At 38.9% G+C, this 25,666-nt stretch overlaps 1 long non-coding RNA gene across 1 annotated transcript in view; it reads right to left on the bottom strand.

The window, feature by feature from the left end:
- LOC111769355 (uncharacterized) overlaps window positions 1–25,666 on the bottom strand; it is a 218,751-nt gene that overhangs the window by 109,449 nt on the left and 83,636 nt on the right. Inside the window, exons 3-4 of the long non-coding RNA XR_011430089.1 lie at window positions 20,221–20,319; window positions 12,005–12,090 (exon numbers count right to left, since the gene is read on the bottom strand). This is a non-coding gene — a long non-coding RNA (uncharacterized lncRNA). The remainder of the gene's footprint in view (window positions 1–12,004; window positions 12,091–20,220; window positions 20,320–25,666) is intronic.

Below are 25,666 nucleotides of genomic sequence, written 5' to 3'. Positions count from 1 at the left end.
AATACTGTAAATGTTTTAACAGATCAGACCATTTTTTACTGAAGTTTATAACAATGCTTTAGTGGTGAATTTCAAAATAATGTTTCCTCCTAAAATTGGATAACTATCTCTGAGAAACTATGTTAGTTTCATGGAATATTCATTATATTTGCATAACTGGCATAATACTCAATGGAAATTTTTTATCCTTTTGTTTCTGTCTGTGAGGAGAACTGGGTAAAGATCATAAACAATCTGAAAGGCCTTCTATTAAGAGCAGTTGCTGCAAGTGTTCAGAGGTTATTTTGTGCCATTCACTGTGCTAAGTTCTTCATATTTATGAAGTCATTTCATTCTCCCAATAGTTGTATGAAGCAAATAGTAAAGTAAATTATTCCCATTTTAGAGATGAGAAAACACAGCTTAGAGAAGTTAAGTACCATGACCAAAGTCTTAGGTCTAATAATCGGTGGAGCCAGGATCTGACCCACATGTGGAGGATTCTAAACCCTGTGTATTGATCGCCTACATTGTAACGTTGTGGATCCCCAAATAGGTTTTAGTAAGATGAATAATTATCCTTAGGTTAACTGGATTCCAGAAATAATAACCTGGGTGTTTTTTGCAAAGTTATCGCCTTCCCCAATAAGGTTAGAAGCATAATTCCACTGCGAAGCACAGAATTTATACTAGACCTGATGTAAAGTGCATCATTGATCAACGAGAATCTGTCATCAAATTATCCATTCCCTTAAGGTTGTGTTTTCAATCTTTTCTTCTAGAACCTGGAATCCACTTCTCCAGGTAAACAAACTTGTCAGGCTCTGGATCTGATTTCCGAAAATTAAAAAAAAAAAAAAAAAGGAAGGCGGAATGCTAGTCCTCGCTGTTGAAGCCGACCACGGACACTGACTGAGGCGCCCAGATCTCACTGAGCCCAACTCATACCGCCGAGTGAGAGCATTCTCAAAGCTTCCAAGCCTCAGCTTTATTTTAACTCAGAACATTTTATACACTTTTGGGTAAATCTGAGAGAATTTTAAGGAGAAATATTTACTTCACATTTTTGTGACTATTAATTCAATTCCTGGATGGCTATCCAGCACTTGCAATTTAGAATATCTCTTTGTAATTCCTGGATTTCTTTCTCTAAAGCCTGACATATTTAGAATATCTTCATTTTAATAGAATATTTGAGTCCTAATGAAGAGTTAGAATGACCTCTTCTTAAGCACAGACAAAATATTCACACCATATTGTCAACTGACCTAGTTATCACGGTCTTATCCTTCAAAGACTAATTTCTTGCCAATTTGGATTAAATTTCTATTGCATAATTACCAAGAACCTCAGGAATCTCTATACCCTTTGCAGTCTTAATCAGACCTTTAATTTTGCTTAATCACTTTCTGGTCCACAAGGATTGAGATACGGGATGTCTGCCTTGTATCACTAGAACTTCTCTAACTTCTTTCCCTTACGTGCCAATGAGGGTTTTGCATCATATATATCTCTTACTGTTAATGACTTGAGATTCAACCCCATCCCCATCCTCAGGACAGAAGAGATGATCCATCAAGTCTTCAACATCACGTTCACCGGAAGCTAGACCCATCAGAGGAAATAAAACCTACAGTGAAAGGCATCTTCCCTGGACCTGGAGTTGGAAGGAGGGGAATCAGTAAATTGGTGTCACCTCCTTATTTGCTGATTTTTATAAGACAAATAGGCCTAATCTTCTTTAAAGTGTCTGCGATAAAGCTTGCTCAGTTTGATTTAAACATAACGGTAGGCTAAGAAAGACTGTGATAAGTTGATCCAGAGGCCAATCTGTAACACCAAAATAGCTCACCACCTAATCTTGGTTGTCTCCAGGACTGACTCCACTATCACATCCTTCTCTTCATTATTTTAATTTGACAAACTACTGCTCAAAGTGACATTTACCATGAAGCATTTTTTCTAAATTCACACCGTAACTAACACATTCCTCAGTGCAATAGGCAGAGACAGTGAGTGTTAAAGTAATTCACATATTCAACACCTACTTTTCGGCAGTAGGGGTAAGTTGAAAGAAAGGCTTGGAATGGCAGAGACAGTGTGTGGGAGAACAGAGACTCTAACACCCAACACAATTTTTCCTAATACATCATTACTTCAGAAAAAACAGTATAATTGACAGCAAAATCACTTCTTCATCTCTTCTGCTTCCCCTTTGAAGGATTGGACCTAGTTTTTCTGACAGATGACTCATATCAATAGTTTCATTTTTTCTCCTTCATGCTACAGTGAGAGCTTGGCCATAGCACTAGTGGAAATTACTTGAGTTACTTACGAGCTATCAGAAGGAAAAAAATCCTCTTCAAAGTAAAATGCTTCTCCTAAGTTTGTTAGCAGCAGTGCAGGGACATTTTACGCGTTGCCTGTTCATCCAAATATTCCACTTGTTTCAAAAGGCAATAATAAAACCATTCTTGAACACGAGAAACTTTTCCAAGGAGAAACATTGTAGCTGGCTGTTAATCTTTCTGATCAAGAACACAAAACACATGAGAATTTATTTATAGGCCTTCATTACTAGCATCTGTTTGTTATGGTCCACAGTCGTGTTTAGCGACATAACAAGGAAATTATTTTAATTGTTATAGATATAACAACTGTGGAACTGTAAGACCTTGTTTGGATATTTCAGTAGGATAGAGTCTTGACTCATATACTCTTGTCTAAAGAAGGTCCTCTCCTATGAAGAAAGGTAATCCTTCTTGACCAAGTGAACTGTTTCAGATAAGACATACATGGTATGGAGAGGAAGGAAAGACCCATCCCACCCATCAGGTCAGTAGAAAGAATGGAATTCTAGTGCCCAGAAAGGTGATAAATGTCAGTTCATATAATGATTTAGCACTTGTAGACATGGTGAGCATCACAGTTATACTGCTGATAATCACAGTTACCATTTATTCAGTGTTTAATGTGTCAGGACCTAGTGGATCCAAAGCATCAGAGAGGAGCACACCCTTGAATATAATCTACTAAGTATGGAAATCTAGGGCAGTTGATGACCAGAAAATAAGGGAAAATGGAGCTTTCTATTGACTGAGGAATTCTAGGTGTGGAAAAAGGCAAGAAAAGCTAAAATTCACTTCTGAATTAGAGCTGGTATTAGGGACAAATAACAACAAAAGAAAACTAGAAAAAGGACTAAGGTGACGATAAAGAACTAAACTGCCTTGGAGGAGGTTCAGCTAAGAGAAAAACTCTATTTTCAGCAGTTCTGTCTCTGCATCAAACATTCTTGCATAAAAAGTGGCTATACAGTGCTGTGCTAAGCAAGTCTTGGGGAATATACTAGAATGGAAGAATCAGGACAACTATTTCGGTTCAGATGCATAAGGCTTGAACAACAGTGAAAGAGGTCCCAGTAAGCCAGAAGACCAGGTGTATAAAAACTCTTATGGTCTGCTGCCAAGATCAGCTTCACCCTACCCTACCCACTCTCCCCACCCATGCGTATATATTTTGCAGTACAATAAGAAGCCTGAACAGAGGCTCAAATACCAACAAAAGGAAAGAAAGACATGAAATATATTTATACTGGAAAAAGGCCTATTAAGCTCTGCTTTATTCATTGACTTTTACTTCTCACAACCACATTATAGGATCATTATAATCCTCATTCTACAAAGGAAAAATGTAAATGACGGGCTTATGGGGGGGCAGAATTTGCTACCCCAAAATGTGACACATTTTCTCAATGAGACACATTTTCTCATTGGCTTGATTATATTTAAGAACAAAGACTCGGGAAGAAACTTGGACCTTCCCCCACTGCCTAAAAGAATTTAAGATAGAAGGTCTGTTCCAGAAAGGAACTATCACCATAGATAGCTATAGTATAATATGATATAAGTGTGGTCAACAGGAACCTAGCAAGGCCCATTTAATCAAAGTCCTCTCCATGTCCCATTGTCTCTGCAAGACGTGGCAAACATCTGGTTACCAAACACTTGCTTTTCCATCTCCATGTGAATTCCCTTCCTCCCTTTGAAGTTCCAAATCACTACCCCAACATCTTCTTTTGTCTTTAGCTGCAGATAGTATTCAAGGTGGTGGCTTTGGCCATTTCACTCAGTTTTCCTGAGCTTCTCCAATGTATACATGCTATTAAACTTTGTTTGATTTTCTCCTGTCATTATGTTTCACGTCAATTTAATTCTTAGACCAGCCAGAAGAATCTACAAGTGTAGAAGAAAATTTCGTCTCCCTTACAGGCTCAAGGTCACCTTGGCAAGAAATTGCCATCAGAATTTGAACCTAGGTCTGAGGTACTGCATTTGACTCCCCAGCAAGGACACATGCTGCATTTAAGCTCTCCATATCTTGTGACATTACCGCCATATTAAGTTTACATAGTTAATAGTAAAAGGGTCTCACAAGAGTTGTAAATTATCTGTGCTCTAGACTAGCTGGATTCTGTCATAGGATTCTTAGTCTTAAATTGCTGGTAAGGTTTAAATGTAAGATATCAAGACTCTTTTATCAACTTTGAGGTTGAAGTTTAAAGACATTGACATTGTATTAGACTGGAGGCAGCTCCAAGCTAACATCTCACTACTATTGATAAGAGAAATATAAAAACAAAAATGAGTTCTTTCTCATGTTCACAAAATTCTCAGGCAGGATTGATCTGGTTTGGATATTATTACCCCCTTTTGGAAACTAAAATCACTGATGGGCCAGGAGGAAGCACTATGATTGGCCTAGACAGTTCATTTGTAGCCAGGAGTGGAGTCCATCATGTGAACAAGCAGAGCAGCATAGTCACGACCATCTGGGAAGTTATCATAACCAAGGCAACCAGACCAAGTTGTATCTACTACAAGCACATTTAATATTAGCTTTATTTCAGAAATAGGGACCCGACATGAGGGTTCAGAGGTCAGGTCTAAGTAAGTAATTTTAGACCTCTTTGGAAGAATAGCAAGTATTGATTAACTTTAAAGAAAGTAATAACTCTCCTCCAAGAAAGAGTCATTTGGAGGATGTCTTTTGTAAAGCTCCTTTAATGAAAATAAAAGAAGATGTGGGGCTGGCCCAGTGGCATAGTGGTTAAGTTCGTGCCCACCACTTCGGTGGCCCAGGGTTCGCAGGTTTGGATCCCAGGTGCAGGCCTGCATATCGCTCATCAAGCCATGCTGTGGCAGCATCCCATATACAAAATGGAGGAAGATTGGCACAGACGTTAGCTCAGCAACAATCCTCCTCAAGCAAAAAGGAGAAGATTGGCAACAGATGTTAGCTCAGGGCCAATCTTCCTCACACCAAAAAGAGAAAGAGAAAGAGAAATAAAAGATGAGTGCACTCATGAGAGTGTTTGGAACACTTGGTGTTTGGAAGTTGAGAGAAAGGATTTGCTGGACAATTGTAAACTCAGCCTGTACTTTTGTCACAGTTTTCATCTCTTTTAAATAAAAGAGCATAGTATTAACAGGTGATAAAACAAAACAGCTGAAACACAAAACATCTGTACAATGTTGTCAAATTAAGATGCTGCTGATAGCAAATCCTCTGAAAAGGCAAATAATTCACTGGAACCAACAAATTCAGAAAACAGCCAGCACACATTGGATTGTGAAAGGGTAAAGAAAACATTGTAGTAAACATCTATTGAAAATGTTTGGAAAAATACCTAAGGGGATATTAAACAATGCTATTTTGAAGTTAAAGGAAATCATAAAGGAACTGGTTAAATTAAAGTTGAATATAATTACCTATCATCATTCCACAAACTGTGCTAAATGCTGTCCATATATTTTCCTCTTTAATCCTCACAATCACCCTATGAGGTCAATTCTGTTATTATTTCCCAATTTAGAGGAAACATAAATACAATGAGGCTAGCTTATTCAAGGTCATACTGTGAGCAAGCAGCACAATCAGGATTTGAAACCAGGCTGCCTGACCTCGTGTCTGTACTTTCAACACTATCCTATAGAGAAGTATAATTAATGAAAAATATAAGGGTATAGTTAAGCGAGCGAAAAATGCATTAATCCTCTCTTTCCACAGACCATGCCCAGCCTTCACCCTGGATTATGAAAAGAATAAAAGCTTGTTGAATCTGATATTCTAAGCCATTCCCGTGAGCCTGAACTAGTTAGTGCACACTGGAAGTGTCAGCAGCAAACCCCATGAGGAGTGACACCACGTATTTCTCTCCTCTCTGAGATAACTCCCAACACAAAGTGAGGACCACAGCTCCAGTAACAGTCCTCTGAACCAGCAGCAGGTTAGTTGTGATCAGCTGGTCTATTCCAGAGAGTTTGGGTCCCCCGGCTTCCTCCCACAAGAGTGCTTCCTTCTCTAAGCAAGAGGCTTCCTTGCTCAAAGAAACCAGAATTTTCAAGCTTCCTTCACCTTCTCATCATCAAAACTTGCTCTCCTGAAAGTACTGACCAACTCATACTAACATGCAATCAAATAATAGGCTTAAATTTTGACTGAAAAAAAAAACACGAGTCGAATAAATGATTTCAACGTAGCAGAATAATCACACTCACGAGCTGGTCAGAGAAGCGCTTGGGAGTGGGGGGAAAAATGAAAGTGGGGCGGGAGGGAAGGCAGAGGCCTTTCTGATACTCCTAAAATCCACCTTCACAGTTTCAGCAAGCCACCTGTGGTTCACTCAGATGGTGCTGCTGCATAAATGGACTCAGGCAAAGAACTGAAACTGAAATAACATTTGCACAGACTTCCAAAAAGCCTATAAGAAGCCAAGGACTGAAATACTTGAATACAAACCTAATGGTCATATAGACCAGCAGAGGGGCCTCGCAGTTAAGCAAGTGCTCAAGCCTGTTTGTTGGCTGAAGGAAGCAAGACAAACTAAGTCTTAGAGATAAAATACTGCTGAGGCCATTGCTAAATGGCAAGGGGCTGAAGGGTGATAAGCGGTGTTCCCACTTTCCCAAGCCTTCCCGGCATGGCCAGAATGGAAGCAAACGAAAACTGACCCCTCTGTAGGGTGCAAGGACTCACCGAGGGGATTCACCGAGGCTGTGATAGATGTGGAATTGTTTGACTTTGTGTGCATTTATGAACAGAATTAATGGCTTTGTAATTACTTTCTGTAGGTAAGGGTGCTCATTACTGGGCTCTTGCACATACGCACATACATCTGTCTCACTGGTAGATACCAGAAATCTACTAGGCCAGGAAGAAAATAATAGGCAATAGGATGGAGCTTGCATGCAAACCTAACCAGAACAATAAATAATGATGCACTAATTTTGAGAACGACCAATAAATAGCCATTAAAACTCAACAGCAATGCCAACACGTTTTGAGAGAGGAGTGATAAAAATGCAAATCTGAAGTTGCCTATAAAAACAGAGGGGGATAAAAATCAAATCTTTTAGACAAGCTCTATTTTCCACATGTGAGAGAAGCAGAGGGCAAATAGATGGGAAGCAGGTCCCTCAGAAGTCTGTGAGACATGACAGCTGTCTCAACATTAAAGTTGGAGGAGAGGCTATGATTTCAGGTGATGCTGAAGAACTGTGGAGTTGAGAGAGAATTTATAAAAATGCTAATACAACTGAATTTAGAAGCCTAGGTGAATTTCAGAGGAAAAATATATTTGGATACTAACTTTCCACACAAATCCCCCAGGATTCACCTGTGATTGCTTTGAACTATTCTACAAGTAGGACTTTCTGATATCTTTCAAACTTGAGATCTTTGAAGTATTCCTTTGATTCCCCTAAGCTGATGCAGGGTGAGGTGTTTTGAGACCTTTAAACTCTCAGCAAAAAGTCTCAACCTACTTCAGAATTTTGGAAGGGAATTTGCATTACTATAATAAAGGGAGTTTTAAAAACAACTGATGGTTTTCAGCTCATGGTTTTTAGATATCCTGTATCATTCCTCTGGGCAGGTATACATTAAAAAAATCCTCAAATTGCTGATTGACCCAGAAATCTAAGTCAGTTCTCCCAAGAACTTTAAAACTTAAGTGGAATAGAGGAGTTGCAGAAGAGCACTGCATTAAGAGTTAGGGGTCAGGGCTCCAACGTCATCTCTGCAAACAACCAGCTGTATGGTCTTCACAGAATTGTGGCACTATCACAGCTCTCTGGGCTGCACGCTTTCCCATGAAGTGGGGATCGACTGAGCAGCTGAGCCACAGTTCTCTACAGGGGCAATATTGCCCCCAAAAGACGTCAGGGAAACCTGTGGGCGTCTTCCAGGTGACACGCTGATTGTAAGGTGCTATTGGCATCTGGACGAGCAGGGGCACTAGATACCCAGAACAGCTCCACACCATCAACAGTATTTCCATGTCCCACCAGGTTTTCAAATGTCCCACCAGACATTCAGGTGGGGGCAAAACCTGTTTGTTTATTTTTAGGTTTGTCTGAGCCTAGAACCTAACTCGGTTTTATATAACACTAATAATACACACAAACACGAGTGTGTATATGTGTGTGTTTGTATATGTGTGTACTGGGCATGGTTCTCTGATAAAATTCTACATCTTTTCTTTTCTTGATCACATTATTTTTCTTTTCTTTTTAATTTTCGGATGTACATCATATTTTGAATTCTGTGTAGATGACATCATGTTCACCACCCGAAAACTAATTATAGTGCATCCCCTCACATGTGAGCCTAGTCACCCCTTTTGCCCTCGTCCCTTCCCCCTTCCCTATAGTAACCATCAGTCCAATCTCCAATGCTGTGTGTTTTTTGGTCATTGTTTTTATCTTCTACTTATGAGTGAGATCATATGGTATTTGACTTTCTCCCTCTGACTTATTTCACTCAGCGTAATACCATCAAGGTCCATCCATGTTGTCACAAATGGCCGGATTTCATCATTTCTTACGGCTGAGGGAGTGTAAACTGGTGCAGCCACTATGGAAGGCAGTATGGAGTATCCTCAGAAAATTAAGGATAGATCTACCATATGATCCAGCTATCCCACTGCTGGGTATTTATCCAAACAACTTGAAAACACAAAGGCATAAAGATACTTGCACCCCTATGTTCACTGCAGTATTATACACAATAGCCAAGACATGGAAGCAACCTAGGAGCCCATCAAGGGACAAATGGATAAAGAAGATGTGGCATTTATACACGATGGACTACTACTTGATCACATTATTTTAAAAGCTGCATCTAATATCTGTATCACTTGTGGGTCTGCTCCCATTGTCTATTTTTCTTCTGGTCCCATTTGTCAGTATGCCTGATAACTTTTTATTGAATGTTGGACATTAGGTTGAAAATGTGTAGAGACTCTGAACGTTGGTATTTTTCTCCAAGGAGAACTGATTTTAGTATTTGGCTGGGATTTAAATGAGGTATTGAGTTCATCCAAAGCTGGGTTTCAGTCTTTGCAAGATCTGGTGTATTTCTGTGATTTCTAGACAATAGCCCTTCAGTGTCCCAACTGCGAGCCTGAGCCCCTCCTCCTCGGGAGGCCCTGAACTCTAATTTTTGTCCCCCAAGCATCACGAGACTACCAAAAGCCCAGCTCAGTTTCTCAGCACGTTGGCAGCCAGTTTCTGCTCAGCTGTTAGCCTCTCGCTATTTACTGCTTATGAATCAGCCAATGTCTCGAGGGAGCAAGTGGTGCAGAGTGAGTTCCCTCCTCTCCAGGATCTTGGCTCCTTGAATCCTGGTTGCCTGGGTGACTCTGAGATGCTCCCAGTTTTTTTCCTCCTCATCTGCCTTTTGGTAGGAGGTTTCAACTGCCACAATTTAGTCAGTATAGCTGGAAGTGAAAGTCTGGCATGGTGTTAAAATGCATCAAATTTTCTAGGAATACAACTATTGCATAAATCGAGGATCAGTACACTTTGTTTTGTTTGGAAATGTATTAAAACATAAAATCATGTTACCGACAACATCAGTGGTACTGTAGTCACCAATATAGCACCCTGGACATCAGTCTGCATTTACTACCACAGCATTCATGATGATTCCACGTGCATGTGTATGGATACTTAGTGTTTATTTCAAAACGTTAAATAGAAAGAAAACCTGTTCTTTCCTTAAACCAAGACATTCATTGTAAACAGGTGCAAGTACCTAAACACACAGTTTTATATTCTAGCATAGTTGAACCTGAGCTGCTATGGGTTGAAGAGGAGACAATGACATCTTAAACCCTCTCTCTCCACCCTCTCTGCCCCCAGCTCCCATGCTTATTCAGCTATAGAAACTCATAGATTCATTTAATGTCAGTACTGAAGCTGAATATAGAGGAGAGTTCCCTTGGGACTTTCACCTGTGTTGCCTAGAGTGTAGACTCACCTGAACAAGCAGGCCAGCAATAACCATTTGTGATGGCAAATCTCAAAGGGAGAGCCGTAGAGGCACATGCCGCATGTCCAAGGTAGCAGGCAAGGGCAAAGAGGCTGAGTTCTCTTTGGGGCCAGAAGGAGGTATCTAGTCTTGAGACATCTGAACATTGCCAAGCTCAGTAAGAGTGCCCACCAGGCCAAGGATGCACAGGGAACGCTCATAAGAGCAAGAACTGAGGGGATGGATGCCACCTCAGGCCAACCAGATAGTAGGCCTCCACCTCAGAGAAAAGCATAGGGCTAGACGTCTCTGGATAGGGTGGGGGAAGGGTGGTGAGAAGGATTCTACAAAGTCCACCAAAGCATCCTTTGAGAAGAAGAACCAGCATTTGAACATCTGCTGTAGTGGTGGCCTCAATGCCAGATTCCAATGGCAACAATCAAGTAAGACCTTGTCTTCTCCTTCTACTTCCTCCTTCCTACAGGGTTCTGCAGGAGCCAGAAGCAACAGCTAACAAGTAGGGGAAGAAGTAGAACAAAATCAGTGATGAAATAGGCCGTGCCTTGGCCCCAGCCCCCGCTACCGCAGGCTATGGAACCTGGGTTATGCCTGAGCTGGGGTTGGGTTCCCAGGTGAACATAAGAGGAAAAGTTGCAAACTGTATATAGAATGAAATCTTTTGTTTGGATTAGACAGGACTACTTCATACTTAAAAAAGAGACTATTCTGTATTTCCAAGTGATTTTAAAAACTAGGAAATTTGCCAGGGATCTCATTTAGGGCCTTGAAAGGGAGACCAAACCATGTGGATCTGAAGACTGTGGGGAAAATGAAATTATTTGCATAACACACACTATTGAGTAGAGTCTTGACACCAGCGAGGAGAGCTCGCCTGACTATTTTGAAAAGTGACAAACATCAGCAAAGTCAAAGTTCCTCGTGTTATTCAATATATTAGATGGAGTCAATGAGCTTGGGGGTCGAAAAGATCTTGACTATATAAATAATTTTTTAAATAATTGATACAGGATAAACATAATGTTCTCAGAACTAAGGTTTAAGCAGTGGTTAAATATTTATTCTCTCTCCTATATATTAAAAACTATCTTAACACTGCTTAAGAGTGTTCAGAAATTGCAAGAATGGCAAAATAGCATTAAAATTATAATTACAAAAGAATCATTCTTGTAATGCAAAGCGAAGCAAAGAAGAAATTATAAGCTGAATGGTGAATTATTCCAGCCTCCAAAGGGAAGGAATTGTCCATGACGATCCTTTCATGATAAGACACAGAAATTTCCTGCACGTGGAGATCACAGATACGTAAACATCAAGTGATGTGATAAAATGACCTCGAAACACCAGTCTTGCTGCAAACACGTTACAGAAATTCTTATTGTCTCTCTCAAGGATGAAGCAAGAGAAGCACTGGAATTATTTTGCTTGTATCTTAGGTAATAAAACTTTTAAATTCAAATAGTCAGTGAAATGCCAAGTGAAATATAACTTTCACGCTAAGTCAAGGATTCGAATGCATGAATCTATCTGCTTAACTGAACGATGACTCAAAGTGACATCCTCTGTCATAACAGTCTTCCAAAATACAGTAAAACGCCATTAGGAAGTGTCTTGCCATTTCACAGATTCAGTTATTCTCCGGATCTCAGCACATCCTCTGTGTACTCAAGGATACAGATTGCATCACACTTACCACAAACACGGAAAACTCTGCCAGGCCTCCTCATCAGCCCTGGACCACAGCAGCAAGGGCGAACTAGTGCATCTCTCTGCAGGAGACTGGACATAGCCAATAATAAAATAGCGAAAATATGGAATGCAAAAAGCAAAGATTAAAAAGGAGGACTAACAACAATTATCTTACCTAAAATTACAATAAAAACAAATATAAAAACTCCATGCTTCTTACCAAATAGCAACAGCCCACAACTTTGAAAAAATCTATCAGAGCATGAAAACTTTGGTATAAACAGATTCTATCAGCCACTGAAAACCCTGTTATGCATTCCTTTATTTGAGAAAAGGTTTTTTGATTAATTACTTTTTAAACAACAATAGTGTTTGTGCTAAATATACTAACATTAGCAGGGAATTAAAAATAATAGAAATGTGAAGCTGGGGAAACTGAAACTGTAATTATATTCAAAGAGTTTTTTGTACTTATTTCAAATATACTGCAATTTCTCTTTATAGATGACATGGAATGATTTCGAATCATTAATTTTATAAGCTAGGAGGAAACATAAAAAGGTGGAGATTCTCCTGCAATCTTATTATTTTGCAAATTAGGAAATTTGAGCCCAACATGAGATTTCTTGTGTCACACAGTTAATGACATTTATTCATTAATTTAATTGATTTATTCATCACATATTTGAGAGCCTACTAAGTTTAAGGCAATATCTTAAGGATCACGGAAAATATCAAGGTGATAAAGACCCAGCCCAGCCTTCTAAGACTTAGGTACAAGGAGTAGAGATAAGAAATCTGCCCACATAACTATAGTAACAGTTGTTATTACATAAGACCAACTAGAATGTGTGCAGTGTCTTAAAGGGGATTAGAGCTACGGAAAATCAAAGACAAGAGCAAAATCTTCAGAAAAGACAAATTTGTAATTGGGTGATGGAGGTTGGGAAGGCTGGGAAAGAGAAAAAGCAGCATGAACAATGGGGAGAGCGGGAGATTAAGCTGGCTTCGTTTGGCTGCAAACATAATAAAGTACATAGATAGGTACGTAATACAGACGGGAGACAGGCTGAGATCCTATCTCGAAAAGTCTAGAGCACTCTGCAAAGAAAGACTGACTTGACTTTGGTAAAAAATAAGGACCCATGGAAGTTGCCAAGCAGGGGAGAAATAGAACCATAAGGAATGGTGCTTTAAGAATTAATCCAGCACCAGAATATCGGATGGTTTGGATAGACAGGATCTGGAATGCAAGTTACTACAAAAGCCCAGGGGAAATAACAGTGCATGATGAGGGTCCTCATGTGGCACTCTAACTCCACCTGGCAAGGTCTGAATTCAGAAGAGAGAGGAGGAAGTCACAGTTGGGGCCCTTAACTGAAAGAGGGGCCATGGGAGAAAAAGTGGGTGTGCAGGAGAAGAGGAAGACTTCAACCCGGAATACACCGGTGGCAGAGTCTCTGTCTGAACTCACATGTTTGGTCTGTAAAGCCTGGTTCTCTATCCCCTATATCACACGTCTTTCCTAAGAATTAATTAGGAAATAATTGCCTAATAGTTAACCACAATTAATTTCTTCTCAGCTTTGGATTAGAAACTAAACCTTGCATATCTTTTATGATCTTTAATAACAGTTATTTTTACATTTTTATTTAATAACAGTGATTTCATTTTATTAAGAGTGATTTTAATATTACTTTGCATAATAAACATTTATATAGTGCTTATAATGTCCCATGTATTGCTCTAAGCACTTTAATTTTCATAGCAATCTAATATTATCCCCATTTTACAGACCAAAAAACTGAGGCCCAGGGAGATTAAATAATCTACCTAAGGACATACAGCTGGTACCTGAGGGAGCCAGGTTCATGACCTGAGGTAGTCGGGATTCAGACTGCATGCTTTCGACCACGGCAGATGCTGCCTCTCAGAGCCACCCCTAGATGTTACTTCCAGCTCCGTTCCCGCCCTCCTGCCTTCTCTAACGGCCTAAGGAGATTGCCCTGTTGCTCTCTTTTCTCCAGCTAAGGTACAGAAAGTTAAGTAGGCTTGCTTTTTCTCTCTCTTTCTCTACAGAAGTCTCCAGTTCAAGTGCTGCACTCAGAACCAGGGCCCTCCTCGGGCCTGGGCCAGCACAGCCATACAAAGCCATTTCTCCCTGGCTTTCCCATCCCTGGCTTAGTCATCATATTTTTCCTTTTCAAACCATACTTGGGACGGAGGTAGAGTAATGAAGGGCAAAGGGACTGTAGATGAAGGCTGTTCCAGAAATTCTCTTCCCTTCTAGTGATTAGTTAGCTACCTTAAACAAATATTTTGAACTATTTCATTCTCCGTTATCTTAATATACTTGATTTCTAATGATTCGCTTCATCCTAGCCCCATATATGTAAGGCAGTAACAACATATGGGGTTTCTATGCTCTCTTTCATGCTCAGCTTTAATTTCACACTCCTCTCTCCTGTAACACTCAAAAGATCTTTACTTAAAAGGAATAGCTTCAAGTGCGTTTAATTAATTCCATACCAACTTTGGAGTGAGTGCTATATATTTAAATTTTATGATGTTCCCTTGTGGCTTGCAGAGTAGAGGTGGGGCTACTAAACACAGCCAGCTCATTAACAAAGATACATTATTTAAAATCTATTGAAAACCATACCGACGTGATTGACTATGGGCTATTCAGTTTTACATACTGTCTATGTCAGACAGCTTCTTAAATCATCTCTAGAGCTGGCTATAATTCCTTAATGGGGAAGAGCCTGATCTTCCAAGCACAGGTAATTGCTTTTCCACCTTTCAAGTCTCCATGCTACAACAGGAGATCAAATTGAATTTTTGGAACAAGTAGCCCATAACAGACCTATCAGTAGCTGAGCCCTATTTCTGCGGGTTTTCCCTATACAGCACAAGCTCATAGTTCTTACGTTGGTATGGCAATACGTGATTAATAGTGTGAGCTGTTTGCTAATCCAGTGTTTCTAATCTTCCTTTTCCCCTGAAAAGGTTTCCTGAGCTATCTTGCCCTGTTTTTCCAAGGTACCAAAGTTTGAGAAGTCACAATGGTAGATTACATTTGTAAAATTCCGAAACCCACCCATGATATAAACACTCGTGAGGCGCAGAGATGAGTGAGAACATTATCCTGAGCCCCGTGCCTCGTAAGAGTTGCCCTGACTGCAGATCCTCTGCAAAGAAGACCCACAAAGCATAATAATCAGCAACTTAAAGCACTTTACATTCACTAACTATTTAATCCAATCACCTCCCTATGGAGAATATTTCATAACTTGCTGACCTTAGCAGAAGGAGTTGTCCTGCTGAGCCCGCTTGCCTCCCCGAAGGCACACCATGAGTTGTTTGGCTAGTAGCAGAAAAAAACTGATCCTCTTTCTCACCCAAGCCCCCTGTGACCGACAATAGCATCCTCATTGGTGGATGAAAAGGAGGACCACAGATGCAGGCCTTGGCTAGAGATAAGCCAGGGCAATGGACAGCCTGAAGAAGGGAGACACTGCCGGTGGTTTCATTAGCTCTGTGCACTAATCAGCTTAGCTATCACCACAAAAGACAAGTGTGAGTGCTTTTCTGTAGTAACTAAAGCTATAAAATTAGCATTACGCGTTTAAAAAATCCGGTTAAGAGTCGTGTGCCTGCTAATCTCACCTTCTCAAACTTTTCTAGTATAGACTGAATGTGACACGTTATGAATAGTATTAACACACATGGAGGATACCAATCCCTTGGATTATAGCATAGGTACATGCAGGACAAGAAAGGAGAAGGAAAGAAAATCCACAATCACAAACAGAAGAGGGAGCAGGAGCAACAAACTCAGAGACGCGTGGAGACAAAACTGCAAGTGTGACAAGATATATTGGTAGATTCACCTGGAGAGGAAAATGAGAAAATTATTTTAAGCTAGATATTATAAAAAATAGCTTAAGCCTGGTGAACTCCTGTATAAGTAAGATGTCCGTATCATCCAGGCTTTGCAAGAAAAAGGAGACACCATTGATAGGACAATACTATTAACAGGACAACAAGCATTACCAAACCTCCTATGCTGGGTAACTAGGGCGAATGTTCATCTATGTACAGCCATGAGAAACGGCTGAGCACAGAAACGAGGAAACGTCACTTAAAGTTAGAAATAAGACTTGTGATGGTTAATTTTATATATCAACTTGACTGGGCCACAAGGTGCCCAGACATTTGGTCTAACATTATTCTGGCTGTTTCTGTGAGGTGTTTTGGATGAGATTAACATTCAAATTGGTAGACTGAGTAACGCAGATTGTGCTCCCTGATGTGGGTGGGCCTCATTCAATCAGTTGAAGCACTGAAGAGAACAAAAAGTCTGAGCCTACCATGAGTAAAACGGAATTCCTTCTGCCTGGCCGCCTTAAGCTTGGACATCAGTCTTTTCCTGTCTTTGGATTCAAACTGAGACATCAGTTCTTCCTGGGTCCCAGGCCTGCCAGCCTTTGGGCTGGAATGTGCATCATTGCCTCTCCTGGTTCACAGGCCTTCAGATTCAGGCTGCAACTAAACCATCAGCTCTCCTGGATTTCCGGCTTGCCAACTCACCCTGCAGATCTTGGGACTTGTATATGTATATAAAGAGATTGTATGTGTAAATGTAGAGAAGTATATGTAAGTCCTACTGATTCTGTTTCTCTGGAGAATCCTGACTAATATGTTACTTATATTTACTCATAAGTGAGTAAATACAAGAGAAGCAGATAACGTCTTAAGTCATTTTGAATGTTATTCCTTCAATGGAGAACTTTTTCTTTCCACCTACAGTGGAAGAAAGCTTCACTAAAGGTTACTGTGACTTGTCAAAGATAACTAAAGCCTCAGACTCATCTGGACATGGGGTCCAGAGAAAAAACAGATAAAGATGGATCCTCAAGTTATTAAATTCAGCTCCTGAAGGAGGCCGGGACCAGGTGGATGGCCCTCGCGTGCAGGCAGAGGAGGTGAGTACAGAACGTGGGTTTGGGAGACCAGGAACGCCTCCTCATCTTCCTACACAAGGGATTTCCTGCAACCTATCTGCCAGGGATTGGGAGATGACAGAGCTCAGTACTTAAGAGCCTGGGAGCTAACTGGATCTGGTGCAAATTCTGATTCTGCAACTTCCTAACTGTGTCATCTTGAATAAGTGGCTTATTCTCCTTCACCCTCAATTCCCCAATATGCAAAATGGGTATAATACTATTAGTTATTGCTTGACTTTTTTAAGGAAGGCCTTGCCTGTTCTCTTTTTTTGTGGAGGAAGATTAGCCCTGAGCTAACTGCTGCCAATCCTCCTCTTTTCGCTGAGGAAGACTGGCCCTGAGCTAACATCCATGCCCATCTTCCTCTAGTTTATGTGTGGGACGCCTACCACAGCATGGCTTGCCAAGCAGTGCCATGTCCGCACCCAGGATCCAAACTGGCGAACCCCGGGCCGCCGAGAAGCGGAACGTGCGAACTTAACCGCTGCGCCACCGGGCCGGCCCTACCTGTTCTCTTTTAAAAGGCCAGTATTCCTGGGATGGATGGGGAGGCATGGATGTCACCTTGAGTCATTAATTCCTTAGGTTTCCTCTAGTCTTCCATCAATTCCATTATAGGAGAGAACAGGGAAGATGAGAGTACTGATGTGTATGGGTACATGAGAAAAGGGGTCGATTAAAAGGGAAGAAAAAGAGACAGGAAACTATTGGAAAAGGAATGCTAGTTTCATCTATTACTAACGTATGCGATTCTCCTTGGATCTTACCCTATTTGCCGAAACACCCTGTGGGCCACAAACATTCACTGATTGACTAGGGTGCAAATTTTTTGTGAATAGAGTCCTTGCCGGAGTTAAGGACAATGTTTCTGACCAAGGAACAAATGAACCTCATGGTGAAATGCTGACCCTCGGCCTCCATGCCTGGGTCTCATTCAGAGTCTTCCTACTGAGATAACCCATCACTTCTATGCACCAGGCCATCCTCAGGAAAGGCAGACAGCGCAGGACTAGACTTCTGTACTGCTTCGGGACATCCCCCTTCCTAGGGAGCTTTTCAATATCGATTATCTTTATTGCATTTTTTCATGTGCCAGTAAGGATGAAAACTTTTAAAATCAATTTGCACTCTTTAGCTCTTAATAAAGATTTTTATTTACAGTAACACCTTTCAGATTTTTGGCACACTCACCCCTTATTGAAAGGCCAATCTGAATCTATTATTTTACGGCCGTAAGTGGTTGCATTTCCCTGAAGTGGAATGCCTCTTTCTTCAAAAGCAGAGTCGAACATGCAAGGCACTTAGAAAATTTAATTTAAAAGCCTTAGGTAAATGGTCCCTGGAATGAGCTACTGGTATCTTGAACTGTCATTAAAGACAACTTGTTGTAAGTTCATCCAATATTTTGTTTTATATCATAAGTTCCATTAAATTTTCATAAGAAAATCATCAGCAGTGCTAATGTCACATCCCTTTCAAAAGTGTACCTAAGCCACAAGCCAAGTTTTCTTCTCAAGAAGATCTGTTCAAAAGTAGATTTTCTATCAGTGTCCATCATGAAGCCAGGTCTGTTTCTGAACCTAAATACAAAGTAACAGAGGAATCATCTACCAGGTAAGGACCTTGGTGCACCGTATTTAACATTTGATCACTGACAATGGAGCCAAATGGTAGGTGATTCAGGAAGGCCTGGCCTGGCTGCCCTAAAAATGCTTACCAGAGGCATGAGCTCAAACAAGTCACTCACTGGGTACATTTTTATTCCCTTTTATTGGTCTTACACTTTCCTCATTAGAGTTTCAAGGATTGCCTATAGTACTAACATGCAATTTGGCAAACGAGTCTGTATTTGCCCATCCCATTCCTTAATCATACCCTCCACCCATCCCAGCCCATCATGATTATATTTTCAAGTGAAATTATAAGAAATAAACTATTAATTAAAATCAACTATTACTTATATAATAAGCCACTATGCTAATTATTTTTTAAAGAATGTAAGGAAAATAATTCGAACAAGATGTACCCTCTGTCTTCATATAACTCCTATATGAAGTCCCTTTAAAACCTAAGAGAAATATATAATACTTATAGAAACACAGTGATCTAAACCATCTCTATCAGTGGTCTATATGTTAGAGGATATAAATCTGGTCATCCAGTTGGCTTCAAGAAAGCCGAGAGCCATGTGGGGTTAAGCAATGAAGCAACCTCTCCAGCGACAGTTGGATATAGGACTCCAGGAAGCGACGCATTGTTCACGGTCATGGGGAGGCATACAGACTTTGTGAAGACCATATCTCCAGGGAAATCTATGTCCACAGGCAGTCCACCTACTTGGGAGCTGGCATGTGGATTCTCCTGACTATACAAACTCAATACAAACCTGAGCTAGAGCACTTGCAAGGTCTATCACGGGGAAGGCAGGGATGACCTTGCTTGGCTCAAGGTCAGAGATGTTCCTGAATACATCTCCATGGCAGCGACATACTCAAGCAAAAACAGAAAAATTAAAAGTGTCTTTTGCCTAAAATATGAATGGGATGGAAATTATTTCAGTTTTTTTATCAATTTTGATATTTTTAAAATTTCTGACCCGGAAGCTACTATGAGAATAGGAGAGAGGGGAAATCTGAAAATGAAAAAAGGAGCAAATGAAATGGGAAAAAGTAAAAAGAAAGGATAAGATCAAAGAAAGAAAATAGTATCTCAGAACATTGGTAGAAGAGGTAACTGCTACCGTGGGCAGTGGAAAACGCTCTGGATTCTGTCTCAGCGGACTTGGTTCTACTCCCAACCCAGGAGCAGTAGCTAAATGATAACAAGTTACATTACTATAAGTCAAGAAATGTGGGATTTGAATGAAATCAACTTCCAGAAATGCCTCCAAATCTAATAATTACTATGATTCTAAAGGTGAAAAATATATGTATGTGTGTATGTGTATAGCTATATACATGTGTATATACATATACATTCTAATTATTATATAAAATATATTAGAACGTTATTATGATTGTCTCCCTCATACTTGGAAGATTTAGAAAATTTAATGTGAAATCATAAAGGAAGGAAACATATAAGACAAATCATATAGTCTCCCATATGAAACAAAAATTGTATGATTTCAATAACCACAAACTTTTCTCAACACCAACAACTATTAGAACACGAGACCTTAAAAAGGACCTAAATATCGCAGAGAACTAACCTGACATTTCTGAGTTTGCAGCAATGTCACCAGTCTGGATCCAGAGCACTCCTTTTCAAAGCACTTTCATTTACTCCCTCGTTTTTCTTTCCAACATTCCTGTGAAAATTTTAGAAGATAAGGTTTTAAAAAATTGTTCTTATTTCATAAATGAGGAAATAAGATAGAAATTTAAGTGATATATCTAATCATAACGAACTCTTGCTAGATAAGAATTAGACTCGGCTCCCAATTTATAGCACAGTGCTCTATTTTACAGATGGCAATAAAATCTTAATATTTCTCTATGGATTATCACGCAATTAACTATACACAATTCTTACGGCATTAGTTGAAATGTTTATTCGAAGTGTCTTGAACAAGTTCACACAACTATTAAGTGGATGAGATAAGATCTAAGCTGGTAGGTCCTCATTTTAAGACTAATGTTCAATTACTCCAGAAAGTATTTTATTTCCTTGGTTGAATTAGGCCCAATATATTAATGTTTCTCTTTTGTATGTATTAAATCCATCTCTCCCAAATGAGTCAGACTGTTTTATATAGAGAATGTGCATAGTAGTTAAAAATGCAGGCTCTGGCAGTAGTGTAAGCAGGTAAGTTTGCATGCTCCGCTTCAGCAGCCCAGGGTTAATGGGTTCGGACCTACACACCACTCATCAAGCCACATTCTGGTGGTATTCCATATACAAAATAGAGGAATATGGGCATAGATGTTAGCTCAGTGGCAATCTTCCTCAAGAAAAAAGAGAAAGAATGGCAACAGAACTTAGCTCAGGGCCAATATTCCTCACCAAAAAAAAAAAAAGAAAATGCTGCCTCTGGAACCAGATGGCATCATTTACAAGCCACATGTCCTGGTTTAATAATTTAACTTATTTATATCTTGGTTTTCTTGTCTATAAGTGGGGATAATTTTAGTACCTATCTGACAGTGTTGTTAATACAAATCAATGGCTTAGAATAGTTTCTGGCACATATAAAGTCCCTGATAAATTAGTCACATCACACCAGCTATCTATGCACAAACGCTAGAAGGCAACAACCATAGATGCCACATGTAACCATTGCTTATTGCCCACCTACCATGTCAGGTACTGTGGTAGATGGGAGAGAGCTCACCCTCGAGAAGCAGTCCACATCTTCTTTTCTTGCTGTTTAATGAAATCATGAATAGTTCAGCTTTCAGAGAGGAGTCTCAACACTCTCTGAAGATAAACTATATTTAGAGTAACCAGCAGTATGCAGACAATTTGAAAGTATATTCAAATTTCAAATTTGAATTCAAATTTGAATTCAAATAGTGAATATTTCAAATTCACTGTATTCAAATTTCTCCTCAGTCACAGCAGGAGTTTTCATAACTCACTGCAGAGATACTGGTGAACCATTAATTAGGGTAAACAATTTATATGCTGCCAGCTGTTATGGATGATCAAGATTCAGAAGTGGCATCAAACATGAAAAGCCTAACCCCTCTGAGTGGCTTGGTGCTTCGTTTCTCTTAACTACACGAGATAAGGAGATAGAATGTTTCGCAAGTGCCGTGTGAATGATAGCAAGGGATGGATGGAAGCAAACATTGGATTGACTGAGTGGTATTTAGGTTGTATACGTGCACAGTTATAGTGACCCCTTTGTTATGGAAATATATTGTTGGAAATCTGAAACTGCTGTTCACAACTGCAACCCTCTACACACCTGCCCTATTAATTTAGTTATGTAATCTTTGATTTCACAAGTTTTCCTAAAAACATAACTATCAGGTTGTAGCAGAATAGCCTGTACAGGATTAAATAGTAAAAGAGAGATAATAGATACTTAGAAGGCATGAAAAAACCGACAAATGGTGAAGTGGCCAGAGTATTCCTATCAGGGCTGAATTTGTCATTGTAGAAGAAAAAGGAGAGAGAAGAAAGAGAGAGAGAGAGAAAGGGAGAGAAAAAGGGAGTAAGGAAGGGAGGAGAAAGAAAATATCAGACTCTTTTATTTTCTAACACTAGTATATTTAATATTTAGCCATTAATTAATTATATCTACTCATTTGAAATACAGACAGAAGAGTGGCAATTTAAATAAGTTGTAATAAACCCATAGGATGGAATATCATACAGCATTAATATAACGGTTTTGGAGTATACTTAATGTATATCTGAAGCATATTTCATGTCATTAAAAACTACTCATGATAACATTAAGTGCAAAAGCACAACATATAAATCTATCTATACAGAGAATATGTTATATACAACATAAAATTTTATTTAAATATTATATAGACACATAGGAAGATTAGAAGGAAATATGCCAAAATGTTAACTGATAATTTCTATGTGATGATATTATACATGATGTTTGCTGCTTATAATTTTCTAAATTAATATGTCTTACTTTTATCATCAGAAAATTTAAAAGTTGTTACTACTTTTTTAGATGCATGGAAGGAAATTAATCTAAATGATTAGATTATAAATCTAAATGATTAAAACATTTTCCTCCACTAGGTGAAGGAAAAAAATATTTTTAAATTCTACTTTTCTGAAAAAGGATGAGATTTTTAAATAGTTAATAACTAACTTTTCACATAAGTTCTTCTTGTTTACTCAGTACTCATACAACAAGCTTTGCTGCTTTCAAACACCAATAAAATGATTTTGTTTGCTATCAAAAGGGTAAAACCTAAGCAAATAAATTACTGCCACAACATTTTTACCAATGTTCCCAAAGTTTCCTAGGACTTGGCCAATTGGCTTTATTCTCACATCTCTAAATTCAAAATTGTCGGCACTTAAGAAATGCATATATATGTGTATATATGTATGTGTGTGTGTGTTACTAGTTGAATTATATTTGTACATGAAATCTTTTTTAAAGGTTTAAAATTAAAGTATTTTCAAAATAGTGCATGCCTTTGTACATCCTTAATAAAAGTATTTATAATGAAGAAAAAATAGTATTTATTTTGTGTAATATAGTGTCTTCCTAAAAAAATTAAAAACGTGATTTGAGATGTACAGTGGAAGGGAGATATATTGAGTGTAGTAAGTGTAAGACTGCAAGACTGGGGATCTTGATTTATGAATGTGTAAGGGTAAATAAGAGAAAAACGTGGAAGTTAAAATTCCAAAAGGAATATACACATTATAGATATAGTATATACTTATATATATCATATACATTTCATTGGACTATATATATAATAAACTCATATATATAAAGTTTATATATATAACAATGTTAAATAGTGGAAAGAAGGTGTGAAAAAGAAGCTGGTTGAAAATTACCTATGTGGTCATGTCAAGAAGAGGAAAAAGGAAGGCTACTATTGCACTGAAGTTAAGCACCAACACCTAAAAAATCAAAATACATTTGACCACTAGCACTTTTATCCTCCACTGACTTTGCGGGGCTGAAGCACACTATGGTGTCTATGAATTCTTCTTTGGGTTGGGGGAGAAAAAAACAAAAAACGAGGAAATTTCAGGGATTCTGCACTCTATATTCCATATCATAGAAAAGTAAGCAAAAACTGCTCACCCCAGACAATGCCTTTGAGATCTCCTTTGGCCTTGCATGTTATTCTTAGGCTGCTCCTTTTTTCTCTCCATGAAGAGGTTTAATTTTTCAATTTGTGGCACTATTGGTATAAAGTATGCCTCATTAGCTTGTGGGAGGTAGCTGGTCTTCATTAATTCAGTTCTCACATCATTTGCTTTGCACACAGTCATAATTAGCTTCCAAATAACTTAGGTAACTTCAATAGATTTATGACTATAACTTTCCTCTACATTTGCTTTTTTTATTCCCTTTCTTCTCTCTTTGATGTTCTATAGAAGTTAAAATTTAAAAGGACAAAGCTACTTTGGCAAGTGATTTGGTGTTAAAAATTTGGGGCATTCATTTTTCTTATATGATTAATACCTAGCAATTTTGGTATTTTAGTAATTTTCTTACCTCGGAAACTGATAAAAAAGCAAACAATTGCCTATATTCTCTTCTAGAAGACTTATTGTTTCAGGCCTAATCTTTAGGTCTTTGATCCACTTTGAGTTTATTTTTGTGAATGGTGAAAAAGAATGGTCAATTTTCAATCTTTTACATGTGGCTGTCCAGTTTTCCCAGCACCATTTGTTAAAGAGACATTCTTTTCTCCATTGTAGGCCCTCAGCTCCTTTGTCGAAGATTAGCTGTCCATAGATGTGTGGTTTTATTTCTGGGCTTTCAATTCTGTTCCACTGATCTGTGCACCTGTTTTGGTACCAGTACCACACATCAGTTTCAAAAGAATCTTTTTGGACACCATAACTCCTCAGATGAGGGAAACAATAGAAAGAATAAACAAATGGGACTTCATCAGACTAAAGAGCTTCTTCAAGTCAAAGGAAAACAGGATTGAAACAAAAAAACAGCCCACTAATTGGGAAAAAATATTTACAAGCTACTTATCTGACAAAGGGTTAATCTCCATAATATATAAAGAACTCACACAGCTCAACAACAAAAGATCAAACAACCCGATCAAAAAATGGGCAGGGGACATGAATAGACATTTCTCCAAAGAAGATATAAGGATTGCCAATAGACACATGAAAAGATGCTAATTATCATTAATCGTCAGGGAAATACAAATCAAAACTACACTAAGATATCACCTTACACCCGTTAGATTGGCAAAAATATCCAAAACCAAGAGTGACAAATGTTGGAGAGGTTGTGGAGAAAAAGGAACCCTCATACACTGTTGATGGGAATGAAAACTGGTGCAGCCACTATGGAAAACAGTATGGAGATTTCTCAAAAAGTTAAAAATAGAAATACCTTATGACCCAGCCATCCCACTACTGGGTATCTATCCTAAGAACCTGAAATCAGCAATTCCAAGAGCCCCTATGTTCATCGCAGCATTATTTACAATAGCCAAGGCATGGAACCAACCTAAGTACCCAGCAACTGATGACTGGATAAAGAAGATATGGTATATATACACAATGGAATATTACTCAGCCATAAAAAAGGACAAAATCGTCCCATTCGCAACAACATGGATGGACCTTGAGAGTACTATGTTAAGCGAAATAAGCCAGACACAGAAAGACAAACTCTATATGACTCCACTCATAGGTGGAAGTTAACATATAGACAAGGAGAACGGATCGGTGGTTACCAGGGGAAAGGGGGGCTGGGGGGAGGGAACAAAGGGTGAAGTGGTGTACCCACAACATGACTAACAATAATGTACAACTGAAATCTCACACGGTTGTGAACTATCATAATCTTAACAAAAAAAAAGCAAACAATTGATTTTTTAAAAACCTGCTGAAAAATATTTTAAACTATAATTCCAAATAAAGAAGATATCCAAGACCCAGGCCATTTCAGAGAAAATGCTAATGTTATACTTTGGAAAAATTGTTTTCATGTGGGACTTAGACTACATCAACAAAAT

This window comes from Equus caballus, chromosome 20 (assembly GCF_041296265.1).
Source record: "Equus caballus isolate H_3958 breed thoroughbred chromosome 20, TB-T2T, whole genome shotgun sequence".
NCBI lineage: Eukaryota > Metazoa > Chordata > Mammalia > Perissodactyla > Equidae > Equus > Equus caballus.
This window is presented reverse-complemented; position numbering and strand designations above follow the sequence as displayed.